General features: G+C 40.8%; 1 pseudogene; it reads right to left on the bottom strand.

Annotated features, from left to right (window-relative positions):
* Window positions 1-3991: 3991 nt before the first annotated feature.
* LOC130034952 (contactin-associated protein-like 3) overlaps window positions 3992-22593 on the bottom strand; it is a 166673-nt pseudogene continuing 148071 nt past the window's right edge.

The following is a 22593-nucleotide window of genomic DNA, read 5'->3' as shown; positions in this document are numbered from 1 at the left end:
CACAAACAGAAATTATAGCAGAGACTTGTTGTAAGGTCAGATAGATTGCTTTAGACTTTTAGAATTGTCATCTTTGTATTTCAAGTGTTAATTACCTATAACATACTCCTTAATTTTTTTAGAGAAGTTGCAGTTTAAAAATACCGCTGGGCCTGAGCTTTAGTACAATGAGTAGGGCATTTGCTTTGCTTGTGGACAAATTCTTTTTCTCCATCTTTTGGTATGGTCATTTAGATTTTATATTTTCTTTTATTCATATGGAGTACTATGTTTACTGGCTTGCAAATGGCAAATCATCTTTGCATCCCTGGAATGAATGCTACTTGGTCGTGGTGCATGATTTTTTTCCCCATGAGTTGTTGTATTCTCTTCACTAGTATTTTGTTGAGAATCTTTGCATCTGTGTTCATCAGGATTATAGGTCTGTAAATTTCTTTTTTGTGGTGTTTCTGTCTGCCTTGGGTGTCAGGGGGATGTTTGTCTCATAGAAACCCTTTGGAAGTGTTTCTTCTTCTTCACTTTTCAGAAAATGCTTGAAAAGAATTGGCAGTATTCTTTTGGGGTAAATATTTTGGGAGTTGAGAAGAATTCACTAAAAAATCCATCTGGGCCTGGAGTTTTTTTGGGGGGAAGACATTTCATTACCATTTCAATTCCTCAATAATTATAGGCCTATTACAGTAATCCATATCTTTGGTGTTATGGGAATCCAGCCTTAGGAGGTTATCGGAATCCAGGAATTTATCCATTTCTTCAAGGCATAAAGGTTTTCAAAGTAATCTTTGATGATCCTAAGGATAACTGTACTTTCTAATGTAATGCCCTCCTTTTTTCTCATTCAATCACTTATATTTATTATTAGAGTAAATTAATAATTATTAGTAATTAGTAAATTATTAGAGTTCTTGGTTTATCTACACTCCTCTCTCTTGTTTTAAGTCTTTCTAGTTCTTAATTGATTTTTTTATTTTCTCAAAGAATCAGCTCTTGGTTTCGTTGATCTTTCAGATTTTGGGAGGATATTCCAACTGTTTTTTTACTCTATGCCACCACTGTCTTTGTCTTCAGAGAGTTGAATCTGATGAGTCTGTGATAATTCTTAAGGATGCTCCTTGTAAGTAATTTTCTTCTTTGATCTTGCTGCTTTGGGTATTGTTGGTATCTTTATCTGTAGTTTTTTTCATTCTGATTAGGATGTGTTTTCCAGTAGTTTTATTAGGATTTCTTTTAGCTGGTATACTTAGGGCATTGGCACTACCTTTCTGGCTTTGCTCTAGAGTCTTCTACCATACCTGGATACTCCTATATCTGGTCTTAAATCTTCAAACTGATATATGTAGATGCATTGTAACTTTTTCTGTGATAGCTTAAACCTAGGAGAATGATGTTTTGTTCTTTCTTTTTTTTTTTCCCTGAGACTTTCTGTCTAAGAAATATTTCAGGTCATTTCTTCAAAGAGTAAAAGCAAATAAGAATAGAAAGGTATCATGGATTGCTGTCCACCCAAGCTTCCTCACTTACCTCCCTGACGTGTCTGTGCTTCCTACATTGTGCTACTTTGTTTTCTTTGAGAGAAAAGGGAGTAAGAGAAGGGAGGACCCCAGTCCACACAGGAGAGCCACGATGCCATCTTTCCAAGTAAAATAAAATGGTGAGCAACTTCCCTCCAATGAGATAGATGAGCAATTGTTTCTTTCTTCCTAGACAGTTGTTGGCTCCCTGGAGGAGGCTCCCCACCTCTTAGTTGTGTCCTAGACTGTCACACCCAACAGTGGCAACACTGTTCTCTTCATGCCCTTTCCGAGCAGAAGCAGTTACTTCCTTCTTCTATCAGAACTTTTCTCTCAGATATTACCTTTCCTGTTTATGCTTAACTTTATCGTCTTTTAAGAGACACCGCAGGTTTTGTCTCAGTTTCGAAAACCTGGTTCCTAAGATAATTCATAAAACCAAAGCCAGCCTAGTTGCAGGGAGAGCACGGCATAGCCCCTCCTAGTCATAATGATAGGAAAGAGCACCCTTATGAACTAGAGTGTAGGCAAAGAAACAGACTGAGTTGTTTCGAGTCTTTCATTTATGAACAGTTTGTGTCAGGTCTGAAGTTTATGAATAAGCTTTGCATGAACAAATCAAATGGGTATAATCGAAGGATTTTAGAACTGAACAATGGTGAACTCCATCCAAGTTATACCCATATGTGCTACAGATAGATCAAACTTACAATATAATGTGGTTCATATATTCTTTTCCTTTGCCAATCCCCTCTTTGTTGCTGTCTGCTGGAACAGGGGCTGTAGAGTTTAGTTAGACTAAAGGAGTGACTGGGAGTGAGGGCTGCTGATTTGTGTTTCTGTGTCTTGGGCCGTGCCTTCCTTTTGAAGAGCCAAATTGGCAGACACTTGTCTGCACAACGCTTCATGGAGGCAGGTCCCATTTCAGGTGGTAACCTGGAGAGGGTTGCTCAGAACTCTTTTTCTATTGTCCCTTTGGTGCGGTGCAGCTCGGGCAGAGCTCCCAGCATTCTCCAGGTGGGATTGATCAGGGTCAGGGGCTAGTGCTACCACGCTGGGCTTTGCTTCTCCTCTTCAGACACCTTGATGCACCTGTTGTCTGGTTTTCCCATCCTGAACACAGCCTTCTCACGCTTCTCTGTAGGGAGAAGCATGGATCACCCTCGCTGATGCCGTCTGTGTTGCAGGTGAGGCCTCAGCTCAAGCCCCAAGTGATGACTCTCCTCAATATTCGGGGTCTTAGAGCCAATCAGTGGGGAACAGAACAAGAAACTTTTCATCCAGATAGTCTCTTCTTCATCTGGAGATTCCTCACTGGCCAGGCTGACTGATTAAAGTACAGCTTTTGTAAAAAGATAATCATGATTTAGGGAGTTATGGAGCCCTAAGGATACTAGAGCAATTTAAGCTTTATTTTAAATGTTGTGATTTTGCTAAATGAGCTTGTGTTAGGTGGAATCCTGAGTAGGGTGTGGACCATGAACCAACTTCATTAGAGAAGTGGACTCTGTAAACGTGGCGGTACGGGTGCTGGAACAGTTGGATGGGTAAGTGGACGTATTAAGACAGGCAGAGGAAAACACCCTGGCAGATCCTGGGAAAACGCCTTTACAGGGCTGTAGGGGTGGAACACTTTGCTGATTTCTGGATTATGAGCAGTTGAAAACAAAAGCAATGGGGGTTTTGGTTTTTTTGTGGTGTGCTTTATCGAAGAGGCCAGCTGGGGAAGCAACTCAGAAGCAGGAGTCTTCATAGCTAGGGTCCTAGAAAGTCACATGCAGAACTTTTTACTAGGACATTTACTTTGGAAAGAAAGGGTCCTGTTAGTTCAGTGCACGTGCTGTGCCCCTTAGAACACAGATGAGGCATTGGTCCAAAATGGTTTGTTGAAGCTCTCAACATCCCATTTCATTCATTTTTTCTTCCTTTGTTTTTTGGTCACAACTAATAAAGCTTGAGGGTTGTTCCCAGCCCAGAGTAAACTAAATATCTGTTACCTCTCAGGGCTTTGGAGAATACCACAGGACTCTGTTTCACAGAACAATGGAAATACAGGTGAGGTCATCTAAGAAGAACTTACTGGGGTAAAGATGTCAGTCTGTAATTGATGAAGAAAATACAGCACAGATTTGAACAAGGCATAAAACTCCAAGTCCAGCCCTGACCTTTATAAACCTTAATGATAAATTTTTAAGAGACGAAGTGTAAATCCATGTTTCTATTTAAAATCCAAGGTCATTATGCAAAATACAATTCAATTTTATAACATCATGTCAGAATTCTGAGAAAATGCCAAGGAGTGATTAATGAGTACACAAAGTCCCTGTTCCACATATCATAAACAAGCCCTGAGCAGAGTGCATCTATATGCCAACTAGCTGTGGGCATTATTGTCACCACCTATTCCAGAAGGTCAAGACGGGCTCTGGTTGAACAAGAAAGGCAAGTCATCATTGCAATAAATAAAGCATGGCTGCAGATCAGAAGAAGTACTCTTTCTGGCTTTCAGTGACTAAACTTTGCAGGTTGGGCTCACTTTTCAGAGCAGTCTCAGCATTGTCTCCATTCGGAGGAATTTTTGTCTCATTTTTCTGATGTAACCATCTCTGTTGGTAAATACATATTACTATGCCAGTGAGGCAGATCAAGATTAATATCACAACTGCTATCACTCCTAGAAAGAGAAGAATGTTAAAAATATAAATTCGGAACCTACATTTTAAAAATCAAATTGACTGCCTTAACATAATTTATATCAAAGTGCATATATCTATATAATAATTTCTATGAGCATATATATCCATAAACAAAGTCATATAAAACTAAGTTCACTTGTAAATCCATACAACTTTTAGATGTATCTAAAGTTTTAAACCTTTATCCAAAAGACATATGATTATTGAATTTATACTAATTTATACTAATGCCTTCACCCTTAGATACATAAGTGTGACTTTTTAGAGAAGGCTCATTCTTCATGCTAACAAGCAAGCAGGCATTGGTTATTTTAAAAGTAAAGGTAAAGGTAAAGGCCCTCCCGTTGTTCGTCGATTTGCTCGAGCGGGCCCAGTAACGTCTCCATTGGAGACTTTGTTGTTACTGTGTCTGGCATATCGAATACTCCCGGTAGCTTGCCGGGCTCTCCGAGAGGGGTGGAGGAATCAAACTCGGGTCTGCCATGTTGGCTGCATGCAAGGCAAATGCCTTACCGCTGTGCTATCGCTCCAGTATGATGTGAATAAAGGTAAAAAAGGTAAAGGGCTGGAGTGATAGCACAGCGGTAGGGCGTTTGCCTTGCATGCAGCCAACATGGCCGACCCGAGTTCGATTCCTCTGCCCCTCGCCCGCAGGGCAGAACCTGGCAAGCTCCCCATGACGTATTCGATATGCCAAACACAGTAACAACAAAGTTTCCAATGGAGACGTTACTGGGCCCGCTCAAGCAAATGATGTAAATATTCTCATAATATTCTCATAATAGTACTGCTGCTGTACTATTGGAACTGCTGTAGTATAACATGTGTATCTTGTATCTGTATGAGGCCAAGGGGTGTCTTAATGGATCTGTATCCATGGAGACCAATATTTTTCTCCCCTTCTATTGCTTATATGCAGGGCTTATGTCTTGTCTCTAATGAATAAAATATAGCACATAAGAAATATACTTCATTATATGTACAGGAGCAATAGCACAGCGGTAGGGCGTTTGCCTTGCACGCGGCCAACATGGCCGACCTGAGTTCGATTTCTCCGCCCCCTCAGAGAGCCCGGCAAGCTACTGAGAGTATCTCGCCCGCATGGCAGAGCATGGCAAGCTCCCTGTGATGTATTCAATATGCCAAACACAGTAACAACAAAGTCTCCAATGGAGATGTTACTGGGCCAGTTCGAGCAAATCGATGAACAACGGGAGGACCGTGACAGTGACAGTGACTACCAGATACATTAACATGGTGTTCTAGCATTGTCTCACTGGAGACTCTCCTTCTGAAGACTGATAGGTGGCAAATATTCATGCTGGGAGAAAGGATGTGGCAAGGAGAGGCTGAAAGATTCGGAGTGCCAAATGCAAGCTCTTGACAGCAGCCAGAAATAAAATCTAGATTTTAAAATCTTGATTTGTTCAGCCTTCTAACTTTATGATACTTAATGCTGTCACTGACCAGAAGATTCAGCTAAACTATGACCAAATTCCTAGTCAACAGAAAATGTGATATAATAAATGTGGGTTGCATTACATAGTTAGAAGGGTAAAAATTCATCATACATCAACAGATAATAGATAATATGATAGTCTATTTGCAGAAATATTGATAGTTATATGTTAATTATTTGACATATCTTAATGGAAATGTTTTTAAGAATTGAAAATCTTGGCTATGATAATGATTCTCAATATTAAATTGCACAGCAGAGTAAGAATTTTGGGGTGGAATTCCTGGATAGAAGTATTATTTTTAAAAAATCACTTATAACTGCATTAGTGATATTAAAATTTCCATGCTATTAACATTAAACTGCTAACTGAAAATGTCATATTGTTATAGAACAGATATTCAATCTATATCAAATCAAGATATAAAAAAGCTCTAGTCAATATACTTTTATGAGACTTGATAGTAATCATAGTCTCTGAGTCTTGGCCGCTGATGGGATTACACGGCCAAGACTCAGAGGCTATAAAATCAAGATCCCGGACGAGAACATCTTATTATCTCATTCCTACTTTGGACAAACTTGCAGGCTATCGAATGTAGCCTGCCCACAGGGCAGAGTCTGGCAAACTCCCCGTGGTCTACCAAATATGCCAAATACCAGTAACAATGATGGGTCTCATTCTCCTAAAGAGCCGTGAATATAATCTCAGGGCTAGGATGAAAGAGACGTTACTGGGGCCTGCTCGAGGCAATCGACGATTAACAGGATGATGAAAAAATGATAGTAATCATAGGTTAATGACATCACTTATCACTTAAAATCACTTAACTTCCCGTTAGTCGTCGATTTGCTCGAGCGGGCGCCAGTAACGTCTCCATTTGTCCCTGTCGCGTGCTAGTGTAGCCCAATGGCATCTGTTCGCTCCGGGAACATGAAGGGCCTCAAACCGATCGTTCATGATCTTCAGGAAGAAGTCTGACCAGGTTAAGACTGGCAAGCTACCGAGAGTATTCCGCCCGCACGGAAGAGCCTGGCAAGCTATCCGCTGTGTATTCGATATGCCAAAACCAGTAACTACAACTGGTCTCATTCAGGTTAATGACATAATACTATAAAATATGTTACTGCTTAACTACATGATTCAAAATTTATATTATATACTTAGTTTCTTTAGTATATTATCCTAAAATAGTAAATGGTAATGTAATAATAGACTTCAATGTAAGTGGAATACAACAGACCCAAAGTTCTTTGGGTGAAGTTTGGGTAGACTATGTTTTAGGTAAACTCCATTTAAATGGAGATACTGCAGTGTTATTTAAAAAAAACAATAACAATTATAAGATTCCTTGATTATACACTTGTCACCATACACTAAAACATCTAGGATTTTATGTATATGATTGACTACTTTTCTTGTTTTGAGGATACAACCAATGGTGCTCAGGGCTTACTTTGACTCTGTGTTTAGGGATAACTATTGGCAGTGCTTGAGGTCCCATTTGGGATGCCAAGGATCAAATTCAGGTCAGCCATGAACAATGCAAACATCCTATCTGCTGTTCTATCTCTCTGGCCATGGTTGATCAGTTTTGTTTGTTTTGTGAGGTTAAGTAGGATTCTAAATTAACCTTTCTTCATTCACTAGCTGGAAAGGATGAGATAATTGGCAAAAATGCATCTGATTCCCTCCATTACCTTCCTATCAGCAACTCCAGTGTAATGTGCTTTTGACAAGTTTATTTGCCCATATACAATATTAGTAAACCTTTGTGATCCTTGATTTACCAGGTTTGAAGATAGTTAAAGCTAATCCTTCTTTCCTGTAACATTTTATTTTCTATACCATTCTTACCTTTCAATGAGAGAAAACAATAAAGTGCAAAATGTAGAAAAATCCACTCACTGATAACATCCCTTAAGCATTAAGTGGAATCTATTAGCAATTACACAAATACTTGGATTTGACAAGTAAATGATCTCAGTAGCCAAGACACTAGGGAACAATCCGTGACACCACTGCACAGATGTGTGGCAGATAGCAAGAGGACCCAGGAATATTGATCTGGGTTGTTACATTCTCAAGAGCTTCCTTGATCTCATTCTTCATTCTGTCTGTCAAGATACAAGTAGGATTCCTCAGGAAAACAACACTGGTGAGACTTAATGTTTCATATCCAGCCAATGATATTTGGATAAAAGCAATGAAGTTCTAGGGACCATGTCTTTTGTTCTATCATACATTTGACTACTATCTGTGTTCTTCCTAGTAAGTGGGTACCAAATTTGAGGATATTGTGCAATTTTATCATCTTGGATTACTATTCTGAAGATACAAATCACATTGTCTTAAATTGGCTTTTACATTATAGTTGAGTCATTTCTTTACAAATAAACTAGAGGTTCAGAGAGATAATGCAGTAGGTAGGGCACTTGCCTGCACATAGCCAAACCAGATTTGAATCCCACAATTCCATATAGTCTCCTGAGCCCTGCCAAGAACGATCCCAGAGTTTGGAGCCAGGAATTCATCCTCAGCACTGCTGTGTGACCCCAAAAACCAAATGAAAAAGTAAACAATGTTTCAAGGTTTAATTCAGATTTTAACATGAAAGGAATCCCTTTAAGTGTACATTATAAGTAAGATACTTTTTATTCTTAGAATTATGTAATTGGGATTCCATACTACACTCACTGCAAAAAATAAAAGATTTTGATATAGGAATCAAAACATGAGCATTCCAGCCTATATTTGCTAACACATTAAAAAAAAAGTCTGAATACTATGCCAATTTGGGGGAAAATATTGGTGTCCAGAAGAAAGTAAGCAAAATGAGGAGATCCATTCTGAGCTGGTGTCCAGTCTGGCTAAACAGTGGGCACCCAGCCAGATGACCCAGCCTGGGCACAATTTTCTTACTGTGGACAGCTATCAAATGGAGAACAATTTACTTCCTACTCAGCAGAGTTTATAAGGAACTAGCATTTCAGTAATGTCCTTAAAAGAGTGTATGTGTTCTTTGTATGGTAAGTAGGGATAATTGAAGGAAAATTGAATATTTATTTTTCAGACCGGAGAAAAGTCTATTTCAAGAACATATTTATATATTTACATTGAGTTTTTACTTCTTCAAATATACATAACCTAATATAAAATTAATCCAGGACAATATATTTATATGTACTATATGTATGCGTGTGAGATATCAAACCCAGCTGAAAAGGAATTACAGGTGGGGCCAGTCCCACAATCCTAGTGATTCTTGCTGCATTGGTGAGGGCCAACCAGCTTTTTGCTTTCCGCCTGTAGCCACCAAACCACACCCTTGCGATCAGCAAAGAGTATAGAATGCAAGGCCATGCCTATGCCAGGAATAACCACTTGAGCTACATTCCTGGTCCTAGTTACGTATTTTCACACTTAAGAAAATTACTACTTGGGGCCTGAGTGATAGTACGGTGAGTAGGGTATTTGTCTTACATTTGGCTTTCCTATGTTTGATCCTCAGCATCCCATTTGGTCTCCTGAATACGGCCAGAGTAATTTGTGAGTGGAGAGCCAGGAGTAATCCCTGAGCATCATCAGGTGTGACCCAAAAAAACAAAAAAGAAAGAAAATTGCTGCTCGCATAGTTTAGCTCTTTGTCTTGATATATACTTTAGTTTTAATCTAATTTCAAAATGTTTTAGGTCAATAGACTGAGCTGTGTAAGACTCTATGTCAAATCAAACAAATAAAAATAAATACCTCTTAAATAAATACATGCTGAGAAATATTTAAATATAAATGGCAACTTGCAAATGCAACTATGCTCCTTAGTTTAGTGTCTTTCAGCTATCCTTCATTAGGATCTTCAGGTGAAGGCAAGGCTGAGGGCCTCTGATACACCAGTGATGCAGAGAAGTGGTATTGCTCTATAGACAAACGACACACCCAACGAGTCTGAAAACATGAGATCCAAACTACAACAACCCGGCCTAACAATGTGCCTGGCAAGGAGGCCATCTGTAGGTAACCTGGGGACACTGGTGAGGGAAGGGGATTCTGGTGGGGGCATGGGGATAGGGCCATGCTGGAACCCTGCTTGTCTAAACATCAACTATGAATATCTTTGGAAACCGTGTCATTTTAACACAATCTTTAAAAAAGAAAGATTTCCTTCTTCTAGCATGTCCAGAGGAGCTGGGTTGCTACATAACATTCCTGCGTCAAACAAATCCTTATGGCCTGCTATGGTCCTTGCAGGATGGGACCCGTTCTTCCCAGCTAGGTACAGGGTTATTCTGACTTGGGGAACAACGGGAGGCGTGGTCATTCTAGGCCTCCTTACCTCCAATGACCGCGGAATCAGGTCTGTCCGCATTAACTAGGGGCTCTCCCTCATCTGTTGCTCCTGAACGACCTACAGCAGAAAAAGGGATAACGACCGAGTCGAGAGGAAAGGAGGGCTTCTGAGAGGGGGAAACCCACATTTAAAACAGAAGCACTGCAAAGGATGCGGACAGCCACGCAGAGGAGGGAGGCGAGGCTACAGAGCGGTCAGGAAGGTGCGGAGGGACAGAGCCCGGGGGCTACAGGCCGACCGCGCGTGGCCCATGCACCTGGGCGGAGGGTACGCACCTGCACCGCCGGCGAGCGGGGTGGCCTGGCGTGCAGGGGCGCCGGACCCCGAGCGCCCAGCACAGCCGGACACTGCGCTCACGTGGCCTCGGACCCTGACCCGGGCAGGGGCTGCGGGGCGTAGCGCCGCCTTCAGGGGAGCCGCTGGCCCGAAGCGCACCGCCGACAGGCAGCCGGTGAAGCCGCTTCTTCCCGCGCGGAGCGTGTCGGCGTCTGCTCCGGGGGCGTCTGCAAGAGGAGGAGCGGGAGACCTTAGGGAACAGGGCCTGGGACACGAGGACGCGCGGGCACGGAGGAGGGACAGCGTGCACCTGCACCGCGGGCATCAGGTCACCCCGCACCCTCTGCCCGTTCTCCTTGGGACCGGTGAGCAACCAGATTAAGGAGAGGCACTGCAGCTCCCGCCTGCAAGCTCAGGGACGCCAGAACGGTTCCTCTGCCACTTTTCCTTTGTTAGTTTTATTTTGTTTTGCTTGGGGTGTGGTGGAGGGCGTTCCCAGCTAGCTGTGCTCGGCTCTTGGAGCCACATTCCACGGTGATCACCGCTTTTTCCTGGCTCTGTGTTCAGGCATCCATCTTGGCAGAGCTGAAGAGTAATTTGGCGTTGTGCTCAGGGATTACTCCTGGGAGTTCTCAGAGATTGCTCCTGACAGTGCTCAGCGCTTACTCCTGCTACTGCTTCAAGCTTACTCCTGGTTCTGGGCTCAGGGATCAGATGAGGTCTCAGGATCAAACCTGATTGGCTGCATGCAAGCCAAGTGACTCACCTGCTACACTCCCTCTCTGGCCTTGCCACTTGGTTCTTTAAAAGTCATCATTCAAATAATTTGATGAGGAAGTGTGGCCCATAATCTAGGTACTGGACAGTGAGGGTACTGTGTTTGGGGGTGACAGGACTATGGCTCCCATCCCCAGGAAAGCCAACAGGCCTGTGAACACAGAATTCAGGACCGTCCACATGGCCCAACCTCACAGTGCTTGGGCGACAGAACCTACTCTTCTCAAATCATCTGTCTTCACGGTGGATGCTGTGTTTTATTCCTGTCCCCCCAGAGCATTGATAGTTCTTGGCTTACTTATATGCCATATATGTATGTCTGATGTACATCACAATACAATATATGCATGTCTGATATACACCATACATACATTATATACATGTCTGACATACATCGTACATATAATATATACATTAGATTCAGTGCAGAAACTTAGAGCCCCTAATCTTTGGGGGACAATTTTGCTATTGAAGTCTTTTTCCCTTTTTGCTTTGATTTTCCTTTCTTTTTGGTTTTGGGATGCTAGGGACTACCCTCAAGCCACTTTTAATGCAATGTGGGGAACCACCTCATATTAATAAATGGTATGCAATAGCTGAAGCAAAAAATAAATAAAAGCACTAATGTCTTCACTTTGTCTTCACTGTCACTGTCACTGTCCTCTACTTGTTCTCATCGATTTGCTCGAGCCGGCCCAGTAATGTCTCCATTGTGAAACTTGTTGTTACTGGTTTTGGCATATCTAATACGTCACGGATAGCTTGCCAGGCTTGGCCATGTGGGCGAGATACTCTCAGTAGCTTGCCAGGCTCTCGAGAGGGGCAGAGGAATCAAAGCCGGCTCGTCCAGTCCAGCCGCTTGCAAGGCAAACACCCTACCGCTGTGCTATCGCTCCAGCACCTTTGTCTTAGCTGTCACTGTCACTGTCCTCCCATTGTTCATTGATTTGCTCGAGCGGGCCCAGTAATGTCTCCATTTTGAAATTTGTTGTTACTGTGTTAGGCATATTGAATATGTCATGGTAGCTTGCCAGGTTTTGCTGTGCTGGCAAGATACTCTTGGTAGCTTGCCAGGCACTCTGCGAGGGGTAGAGGAATTGAACCTGGGTTTGCCAGGTTGGCCACGTGCAAGGCAAATGCCCTACCAGCTGAATTTAATTGAACATGATCATAATCAGAGGTGCCCTCATTGTCACTAAATGTACTGGATACATTGTACTGGATACATTGCTGAAGGGTGGCAGAACCCCTAAACACAGCACTTTGCCATTAGGATTATGCTGAGGTAGAGGCATTGGAAGAACAGCTGATTCGCAAAGGTTATTCAGGTTTCCTTTTTCTTCTTGATACCAGAAGATGAAACTTCTATGTGGAAACTTTGCTTCCCAAACTAGCAAGAAAGGAACATTACCACCAGAGCTGGAGATTCAAGTTCAGAATGTCTGGAGAAGCAAACTGTGTCATACAAACTCTTATCTTCTTTACAATATATTTCAGCTACTCTTTTGTAATCACTACATTTTGTTCAACTTAATATACTAACAGGTGGGCCTATCTGCTTTGCCATCTTCATTTTCCTAACGAGGAATCTAGTACACATTATTTTTTTTAAATCAAGGTAATCTATCTTATATCAATTTAATTCTCATAACAAAGAAGGAAGGAGTAAAATATTGCATACTACAAACTCACGGATTGAATTTCTTAAATCATATTATAAATGTAACATTCATTCCTATTGAACTCATCTAATTATTTCATTCTTGTTCTTGAAAGGCAAATATTTGATATCCATATTTCTTCTGACTTGGAAAATTTCATTATGTTCTGTTGTTTGAAAAAAATAATCTAACTTTAAGACACATTTAAGGCAAATGTGCTGAAAGTCAAATGGGCTTACACATTCTGTTCAGTGATAATTTTAATGTTGCAAGCATAAGTGCTGACCACGTAAAGCATCTCCAAAAACAACTAAAATTAGTGCAGGATAATGATAATATATTTCTACTATAATGATAAACATTGCTCTGAAATTTTTTTTATTAAATTGATTATATTTAGATAGATTTCAAACTAACATAAAATAATTCTGGTTCAAATCAACTAAATGATTATAAATTATAATAATTCTTTAGCAATCTATTTTTAAAATTTTACATTCAGACAATACATATATTTCTTAAACAAGGACATCTTTACTGTTATAAACTTGACAGACTACCAGGAAGAAATAAATTTCAAAAATAATAGCAATACAGAAGTTTTGCAAGTCTAAAATACTAAAGAAGAGGAAGAAGAAAACCAATTAAAATCTTAGTCTCAAAAGAGAGTTTTAGGGAAAGCTTATTTTCCTGATCAAATATAGACATGAATACAACAAATGCTGAGGTAACAGAGTGAATTACTTGTCTTAATAGTATTATAGCACTGTCCTCCCTTTGTTCATCAATTTGTTCAAGCAGGCACCAGTAACGCCTCCATTTTGAGACTTGTTGTTACTGTTTTTGGCATAACAGGAAGCTTGCCAGCTCTGCTGTGCAGACAGGATACTCTTGGTAGCTTGCTAGGCTCTCCAAGAGGGATGGAGGAATCGAACCAGGGTCAGTCATGTGCAAGGAAAATGCCCTACCCGCTGTGCTATTGCTTCAGCCCACTTGTCTTAATAAATAATAATTTAGTGAAATTTACTTTTTAAAGACCACCAACCTACATCTCTGTAGGTAGTGCCGTTACTACAGGATGTTGGTTCTGCGACAATTCGCATTATATTTTCCTCTATTTCAGGAATTTGTGTTTTAGACATATGAATGTTTAAGGGTTCATGTACATTGATTTACGTCAGCACAAAAAGTACCCCTGAGCTGTGACCATGCTCATGCTTACATACATGTATGGCAACAAGTCACATCAAAAAACTTAATGTTCACAGTTTCCATCTTGAAATCAACTTTGTGGTTCTTTCTTTTCTTGCAGGGCATACCCGATGGAGCTCAGGGCTTACTGCTGACTCTGTGCTCAGGGGTTACTCAGTCCTGGCAGTGTTCAGAGAACACTGAGAATTTAACTCAGGGGATTAATCTCAGGTTGGCCACATTAAACACAAGCATCTTATTATCTCTCTGGCACCTATGTTTATTTTTTGATTGGAGAAACTGTCTCCACTTTTTTCTCAGAATATAAGATTAATATTTAATCTGAACCCTACTGTTCAAAATATAGTTTTAATCATTTTAGACAAAGTATATATTCAGTGCTTGAGTAATACTTCACTCTTCCTTCTCCAGAAGAATAATTATTTAATCATTGTCTCTTTCTTTCACAAATGAAAAATTGAATGATGATTACAAAAACATTATTCGTCACTGTAACTTTATTTTATCTTATTTTATTTGTTTTTTGGGTGACACCCGGCAATGCTCAGGGGTTACTCCTGGCTTTGCACTCAGTAATCACTCCTGGTGGTGCCGGGGGACCATATGGGATGCTGGGAATCGAACCCGGGTCGACTGTGTGCAAGGCAAATGCCCTACCTGCTGTGCTATTGCTCCAGCCCCTGTCACTGTAACTTTTGTTCAGAAAATTTTGGAAATTTTTCTCTGTGATTTTTTTGAAATTTATCTGTGCTTTCAGAAATGTTTCAAGATTTGTCCCAGAAATGTGTCTTTTCTCATGAATTCATAAGTGGATTTATGTCTCTTAAATTTCTTAGCTCAAAAAAAAAATGGGCCTGTAAGTATATCTAATTATTGTCTTTCTTCTAGTTTTCTTCTTAGATCTTCTATTATGCATGTTAGGTTTCTATATTTATTTCCAAATGCCTTTTTATTGTCAAACCTAATTTTTCTGATCAAAGTTGTCTTTCACCAGAACCAGATCCATACAAACTCAGCATCAGAATAAATAAAGTGTTATTAAAAAATATATTGAGTATCATCCATCTTTCCTACTACTTGCCTTCTGAAAATCATCACTAAGGATCCTTCCTTTCAACTCAATTTGTTTGACTGTTTAAAGTGAAAGAAAATAAAATTAAAGTGGTGGAGGGGAGATATTAGAATTATTCATGCATTTAAAAATGTATACCTCAAGATGACAAAGGATTTGTTGTCATAATTGAATTCACCAAAACTTGAAAATACAGGCATATTAAGAAAAAAAAAGTAAATGGAGACTTTAAAACAAGGGCAAAAATAATGTGAAAAAATGTATAAAAGTAAAACACAATTTATGACAATGGCCAAAAAGAAGGTGAACAAGTAAAATGTAAATGAAATATTTTAGGATTTTTATATAGTTTAGGATGCATTCAAAGTAGTAGTAGGTAATTGAAAGTAGCATTAAGTTATTCAAGGATGCATAGTTTATTCATAGGAGTAATTGAAAAAAATTGAGGCAAAAATATAATAATAAGGAAGTTAACTGCCCTAAACTGCCCATCAAACTACCCATCAACATAAAAATATAGACAAGACATTGTGATACATTTCATGCAATAAAAAAGCTGCAAAAGAATGAGTTACCATTACATGCACCAGCACAGATACAGGCTCAAAATACTTTTTAATGGAGTAAACTGAGTATAAAATGTTTAGATTTTGTCATATCCAGCTTTACTCAGGGCTTATTCCTGTAGCTCTGTGCTCAAGGATCACTCTGGGCAATGCTCAGGGGACCATATTTGGTGTGAGAGATTGAACTAGGGTTGGCCACATCTAACCCCAGTAAGAGGGTGACTCCTTACTCCTGTATTATCTCTCTGGCCTATAAATATAAACCTTGCCCTACTATTTTGGAGTTGATAAAACAGTAAATTTCCTTTATTTTAAATAAAAGACATAATTAACAAATGACTACTTTGCAAACCTTCATTGTCTATGCACCAACATCTGATTATGATGAAGGAGAAATTGAGAAGTTCTACATGGAGCTGGAGAATTTCTATAAAGAAGACCACACCTTCTACAAGATCATTGTCGTGATTTTAATGGCAAGATAAGATCGAGAAGATCAGCCGAAGAACTCCACATCAAGACCCATGGCCTAGAATGGAATGCACAGGGAGAGTGACTGTCTGAGTTCATCATCCATGGTAACTCAGAGTTCCAGAAGGCCGAATCTAAACTTTAAAGTTTAAGAAGAGAACTCCCAGAAAGACCACCAACTGGGAGTCTCCTGGTGGATGGTTCTAAAACGAAATTGACCACATCATATTCAATCAACGGTCTTGCCTGACCAATGTCACTGTTGTCCCAAAATTCCAAAGGGGATCAAACCACCATCTCCTTTGTGCAAAATTCTGCTTCACAGAGTGGGGAGAAAGGGCTACAAAGTTTAAGAAGAGAATTCCCAGAAAGACCACGAACTGGGAGCTCTTTGGCACTATTGGGGCAACATGGGAAGATACCACCTTTGACAACATTGACAAAGAAAACGATTGACTGGTTCAGCATCTCCATGATTGTTCAAGGAACACCCAGACAGAGATAGCTAGTAAAAGATGCCTGTCTTCAAAAACTCTTGAGCTCATTTGCCACCATGGCTTGACACAAGCCTCAGGTAACCGCAAGCGAATGTCTGAGCTCGCAAAGCAGTGTAGAGAAGCGATAAAGGAAAACCTCAAAGAGAGGAACAGCAGTGCTGCCTCATGTGGCAGAAGATAGGAAAAGCATTCACAACGTCCGACTGTACTTCGCCAACTACTAGACCAAGATGACTGCCCTCCGACGTCCTGATGGATCTATCACATCTTCCAAAAGGGCAATGGAGAAGATCATCTATGACTTCTTCTCGGATCCCTTTGATAGCCACATCCATCTGCACACATAATAAATTCCACAGGATGGATATGTTGTTCCCAAGGTTTTCCCTTCTGAAACCTGACACACCAATTGTTGGTAAAGAAGCAAACAGCACCTGGCCCAGACAATGTCAGACCCAAACACCTGAAGAACATGCAGTCAGTACTCATCGATACACTGGCTCGGCTTTTCACATGCTACCTGTCTGAATGCAAGGTTCTATCCCAATGGAAAAGCAGCAGGACTGTTTTACTATACAAGAAGGGAGACATCCATGACATTGGCAACTATCGCCTGATCTGCCTGTTGTCTGTGGTCTGCAATCTGTTCACTCGAGTCATCCTGAATAGGATTGGCAGAACACTAGATGAAGGACAACTATGCGAGCAAGTCGGGTTCCACAAAGGATTCAGCACGATTGACCATATTCACATGACAACCAAGCCCATTGAGGTCTTTCAGGAGTTCAAATGCCGCTCTGTCTAACGTTCATTGATTTAAAGAAGGCCTTTGATTTTGTTGAGACTGAAGTGGTCGTCGAAGCCTTAGCTAAACAGGGCATTCAAACTCACTCAATACATCATGATCCTCCATGAGATGTGTTATGGATTCACTACCAAGATCTCTCCATTCTACAAGAAAGTGATCATCCATGTCAAGAGAGGGTTTTGGCAGGGTGATACCATTTTACTGAAACTCTTCAGTGCCACCCTCAAGAACATTATGCAATGACTGGAATGGCAAGGAATGGCAGTGAAGATAGACAGTAAGCAAGTACACCATCTCCGCTTCGATGATGACATCATTCTAATAACATCAAACATTAGCCAAGCAGCACAAAGGCTGGTCAACTTCGACTGTGAATGTGGAAAGGTTGGAATACAGCTGAATCTCATAAGACAATGTTTATGAGAAATGGACTCGTTCCTGATGTTCCATTCTCTCTCAAGGGAATGAACATCTCTGAATGCAACAGTTATGTGTACCTAGGTCGAGAACTCAACATGATGAATGACCTGGCACCTGAGTTGCACAAAGGAAGAGAGTGGCTTTGAACGCCTTCAGAGCGTTTAAGAAATAGCTAAGATGATGAAGAACCTCTGGCTCCATGCACATCTCTTGATTCCACTGTTCTTCCTGCATTAACATACACCTCAGATACCTGGTCCCTACAAAAACAGGATGAGAATGCTATGCACGTCTCCCAAAGAGGAACCAAAAGAGCTATGCTTGGAGTATCATGTGTCACTCAAATGACAGAAAAAATCCGATGTTCCGACCTCCATGGACAATCAAGAATCAGGGATGCTGTCTTGTTTGCCAAGGCATCGAAAATCAGGTGGGCTGGATACGTAATGAAATTTAGAGATGACTGCTGGACTAGAGGCATTATTGACTAGATTCCACGGGATGTCAAATACCGTGTGGCCACCTATCTACAAGATGGTTAGACTTCTTCGTCAAAATCCTGAACATTCGCTTTGAGGCTCTTCGTGTTCCTGGAATGAGCAGACACCATTGGGCTACACTAGCACGTGACAGAAACAAATTGAGACATTCCTGGCGCCCGACCAAGCAAATCAATGATTAACAGGAAATCAAGTGACCAAGTGATCAAGTGATGAATTTCTTAATAGCATTTTCTTTCTCACTTCTTTTTAAATGAATACAATATGTATATAATCATGGTCATCCCGTTGTTCATCGATTTGCTCGAGTGGGCCCAGTAATGTCTCCATTGTGAGACTTCTTGTTACTGTGTTTGGCATATCGAATACATCACGGGGAGCTTGCCAGGCTTTGCCATGCTGGCGAGATACTCTCGGTAGCTTGCCGGGCTCTCTGAGAGGGTGGAGAAATCAAACTCAGATCGGCCGTCTTGGCTGCGTGCAAGGCAAACGCCCTACCACTGTGCTATCGCTGCAGTCCATGTATATAATAAAACATACAAAATATCTTCACTGACTGTGTATATTATTGTCATGGTTTATGGCCCATACCATGTCTAGAACAGCATTTTGGTGTTAATAAAAATTATACTCAAGTATTCAAATGCAGGGCATAACATTCCTTCTGAACTCTGCCTTATTTAAGTGTCAACTATATAAACATCTCATTGCATTCCTTTCCAGTGTTGGCATGGAAGTGGGGAGAAAGGGACCCTATACACTGCTGGTGGGAATGCTGACTGGTTCAGCCATTTCAGAAAACAGTATGGATGATTCTCAAAAAATTAGAAATTGAGCTCTCATTTGACCCAGCAATATCACCCCTGGGGATATATCCTGGAGAGGCAAAAAAGTATAGTCGAAATGACATCTACACTCGAATGTTCATTGCAGCACTGTTTACAATAGCCAGAATCTGGAAAAAACCCGAGTACCCAAGAACAGATGACTAGTTAAAGAAACTTTGGTAGATGTACACAATGGAATACTATGTAGCTGCTAGAAAAGATCAAATCATGACCTTTGCCTATAAGTGGATCAACATGGAAAGTATCATGCTAAGTGGAATGAGTCAAAAAGAGAGAGACAGACATAGATTGCATTCATCTGTGGAATACAAAGTAACAGAATGGAAGACTAGCATTCAAGAATAGTAGAGGTAAGTACCAGGAGCTTTGTTCCATGGCTTGGAAGTTGGCCTCACATGCTGGAGGTAAAGGCAGCTCAGATAGAGAATGGAACACGAGGTAAAGTGTGGTTGGAAGACCCACTTGGAATGGGAGATGTGCGCTGAAAGTAGACTATAGATCAAACGTGATGGCCACTCAATACCTCTATTGTAAACCACAACACTGAAAGGAGTGAGAGAACAAAAGGGAATGCTCTGCCACAGATTCCGTGTGGGGTGGGCGGAATCGCATGGGGTGTGTGTGGGAAGGCTACTGGGATCATCGGTGGTGAAGAATGGGCACTGGTGGATGGATGCGTACTCAAGCATTGTATAACTGAAACACAAGCACGAAAATTTGTAATTCTGTAACTGTACCTCATGGTGATTCATCAATAAAAAAATTTTTTTTAAAATGTTTGGAAGAATTCGCTAGTGAATCCATCCATTAATTCTTTCCTTCTGCCTGGTTTGGGGTACTTTTTTTTCTTTTTTTATTAGTGAAAAACCATGAGGTACAGTTATAGGCTTACAAATTTTGTGCTTGGGTTTCAGTTATACAATGATCAAGTGCCCATCCCTCCACCAGTGCCCGTCATCCATCCCCATGGGTCCCAGCATCCCCCCCACCCTCATCCCCGCCCCCCATCCTGCCTCTGTGGCAGGGTATTCCCCCTTGTTCTCTCTCTCTTCTTTAGGGTACTGTGTTTTGCAAGAGAGGCTTTGAGTGGCAATCATGTTTGGTCTATCGACTACTTTTAGCATGCTTCTCCCACCCTGGGAGGACCCTCACAACACCCTTCATTTGGTACTCTCTTCTCTATCTGAGCTTCCTTTTCACCGAGAGCCTGTGGCTGGCCTTCCATTCATGGAGCAAAATTCCTGGTACTAATCTCAGCCATTCCTGGGTGTTACTCTCCCTTTTTGTTCTTTATGTTCCCCAGATGAATGCAATCTTTCTGTGTCTATCCCGCTCTTTCTGACTCATTTTGCTTAACATGATACTTTCCATGTAGTACCACTTGTATGTAAATTTCATAACTTCATCTTTTCTAACAGCTACATAGTACTCCATTGTGTAAATGTACCAAAGTTTCTTTAACCAGTCATCTGTTCTTGGGCACTCAGGTTTTTTCCAGATTCTGGCTATTGTAAAGAGTGCTGCAATGAACAAACAATTGCAGATGTCACTTCGACTATACCTTTTTGCCTCTCTGGGATATATTCCCAGGAGTGCTATATCTGGGTCAAATGGCAGATCAAATTCTAATTTTTTGAGAGTTGTCCATACTGTTTTCCAAAAGGGTTGGACCAGCCGGCATTCCCACCAGCAGTGAAGGAGGGTCCCTTTCTCGCCACATCCGCGCCAGCACCGGTTGCTTTTGTTCTTGTGGATGTGGGCCAGTCTCTGTGGTGTGAAATGATATCTCATTGTGGTTTTGATCTGCATCTCTCTGATGATTAGTGATGTAGAGCATTTTCTCATGTGCCTTTTTGCCATTCAAATTTCTTCTTTGCGAAAGTTTCTGTTCATTTCCTCACCCCATTTTTTGATGGGGTTGGGTTTGGGGTACTTTTGATGGTCCTTTCCTAAGATCTTAAGCTATGAAGTCAAGTTATTTATGTGGGTTCTATCTTCCTTCCTAAGAAACTCTTGCAGCACTGTAAATTTTCCCCTTAATACAGCTTTAGTTTTATCCCATAATTCTGGTAAGTCGTGTCTTCATTCTCATTTGTTTCCAGGTATCTTTTGATTTATTACTTGATTTCCTTCCTGACCCACTTGTTGTTCAAAATTGAGTTGTTTAATTTCCAGGTGTTTGATTTGGTTCTCTGCATTTGTATGTGATTAACTTCTCTCTTCAATGCATCGTGATCTAAAAAGATAGTTGATACAATTCCTATATTCCTGATTCTATTGAGGTATTGTTTTGTGACCCAGCACGTGGTCTATTTTGGAGAATGATCCGTGTGCACTGGAAAGAAATGTGTATTCTCTCTCTTTGGGATGTAAAGCCCTGTATAGATCTACCAGCCCTCTCTCTTCTATTTCTTCCCCCAAAGTCAGTGTTTCCTTGCTGAGTTTTAATCTTCTTCAACTATCTAGAGGTGATAAGATGGTGTTGAAGTCTCCAACTACTATTGTGTTGCTAGTAATGTCCTTATTAAAATCCTTTAGCAGTTGTTTTACGTATTTAGCTGGTCCCTCATTAGGTGCATATACATTTAGGAGTGTGATTTCTTCCTGCTGTACATATCTACTGATTATTAAAAAATGGTCTTCTCTGTCCCTTCTAATCTTTTCCACCAGAAATCAATGTTGTAAGATATTAGGATAGCCACCCCGGCTTTTCTGAGGGAGTTGTTTTCTTGCAGGATTGTTTTCCATCCTTCGAAGTAGAGACTATGTTTGCTCTGACTGTTCCAATGTGCTTCTTGTAGGCAGAAAAATGTTGGGTTCAGTTTCTGAATCCATTTTGCCACCTGTATCCTTAATTGGTGCATGTATACCATTGGCATTGAGAGATATTATTGGCACAGGGTCTTGTGCCATCTTTCTGTCGATGTTGTGCTTGTAGGATTTTTTTTCTTGCCCTTTTAGTCCTTGTTTTAAGTTTGCTTTTGAATCTATAAAGTTCTTGAGCTGTTGTTTATCCATGAAATAGTGTATAGTTCCTTCAAGTTTGAGTGAAAGTTTAGCTGGATAAATTATTCTTGGTGAGGTGTTAATTTCATTGATTTTCTTCACTACATCCCACCATTATCTTTGGGCTTGAAGGGTTTCCTCTGATAGGACTTCTGTAAATCTAAGGGGTGATTCTTTGTATGTGATTTCCTTCTTTGACCTTGCTGCTTGCATTATTGTGTCTCTACCCATGGCATCCATCATTCTGACTATGATATGCCTTTTTATTAGGTCTCTTTTAGCTGGCACACTTCTGCCTCCTTGGATCTGGATGCCTGCATTCTCCAGCTCTGGGAACTTCTCGGTGATGATATCTTTAACTGTGGCTTTTTCATTGGGTTTGCCTCCCTGTCCTTCTCGTACTCCAATGATTCTCGTGTTGTTCCTCTTGATTTCATTCCCTAGGACTCTGATTCATCCTAAAG

Source organism: Sorex fumeus, unplaced genomic scaffold (genome assembly GCF_029834395.1).
Source record: "Sorex fumeus unplaced genomic scaffold, SorFum_2.1 ptg000063l, whole genome shotgun sequence".
In the NCBI taxonomy this organism is placed as follows: domain Eukaryota; kingdom Metazoa; phylum Chordata; class Mammalia; order Eulipotyphla; family Soricidae; genus Sorex; species Sorex fumeus.
Note: the sequence above shows the minus strand (reverse complement) of the source record. Positions and strands in the feature narration are given on the sequence as shown.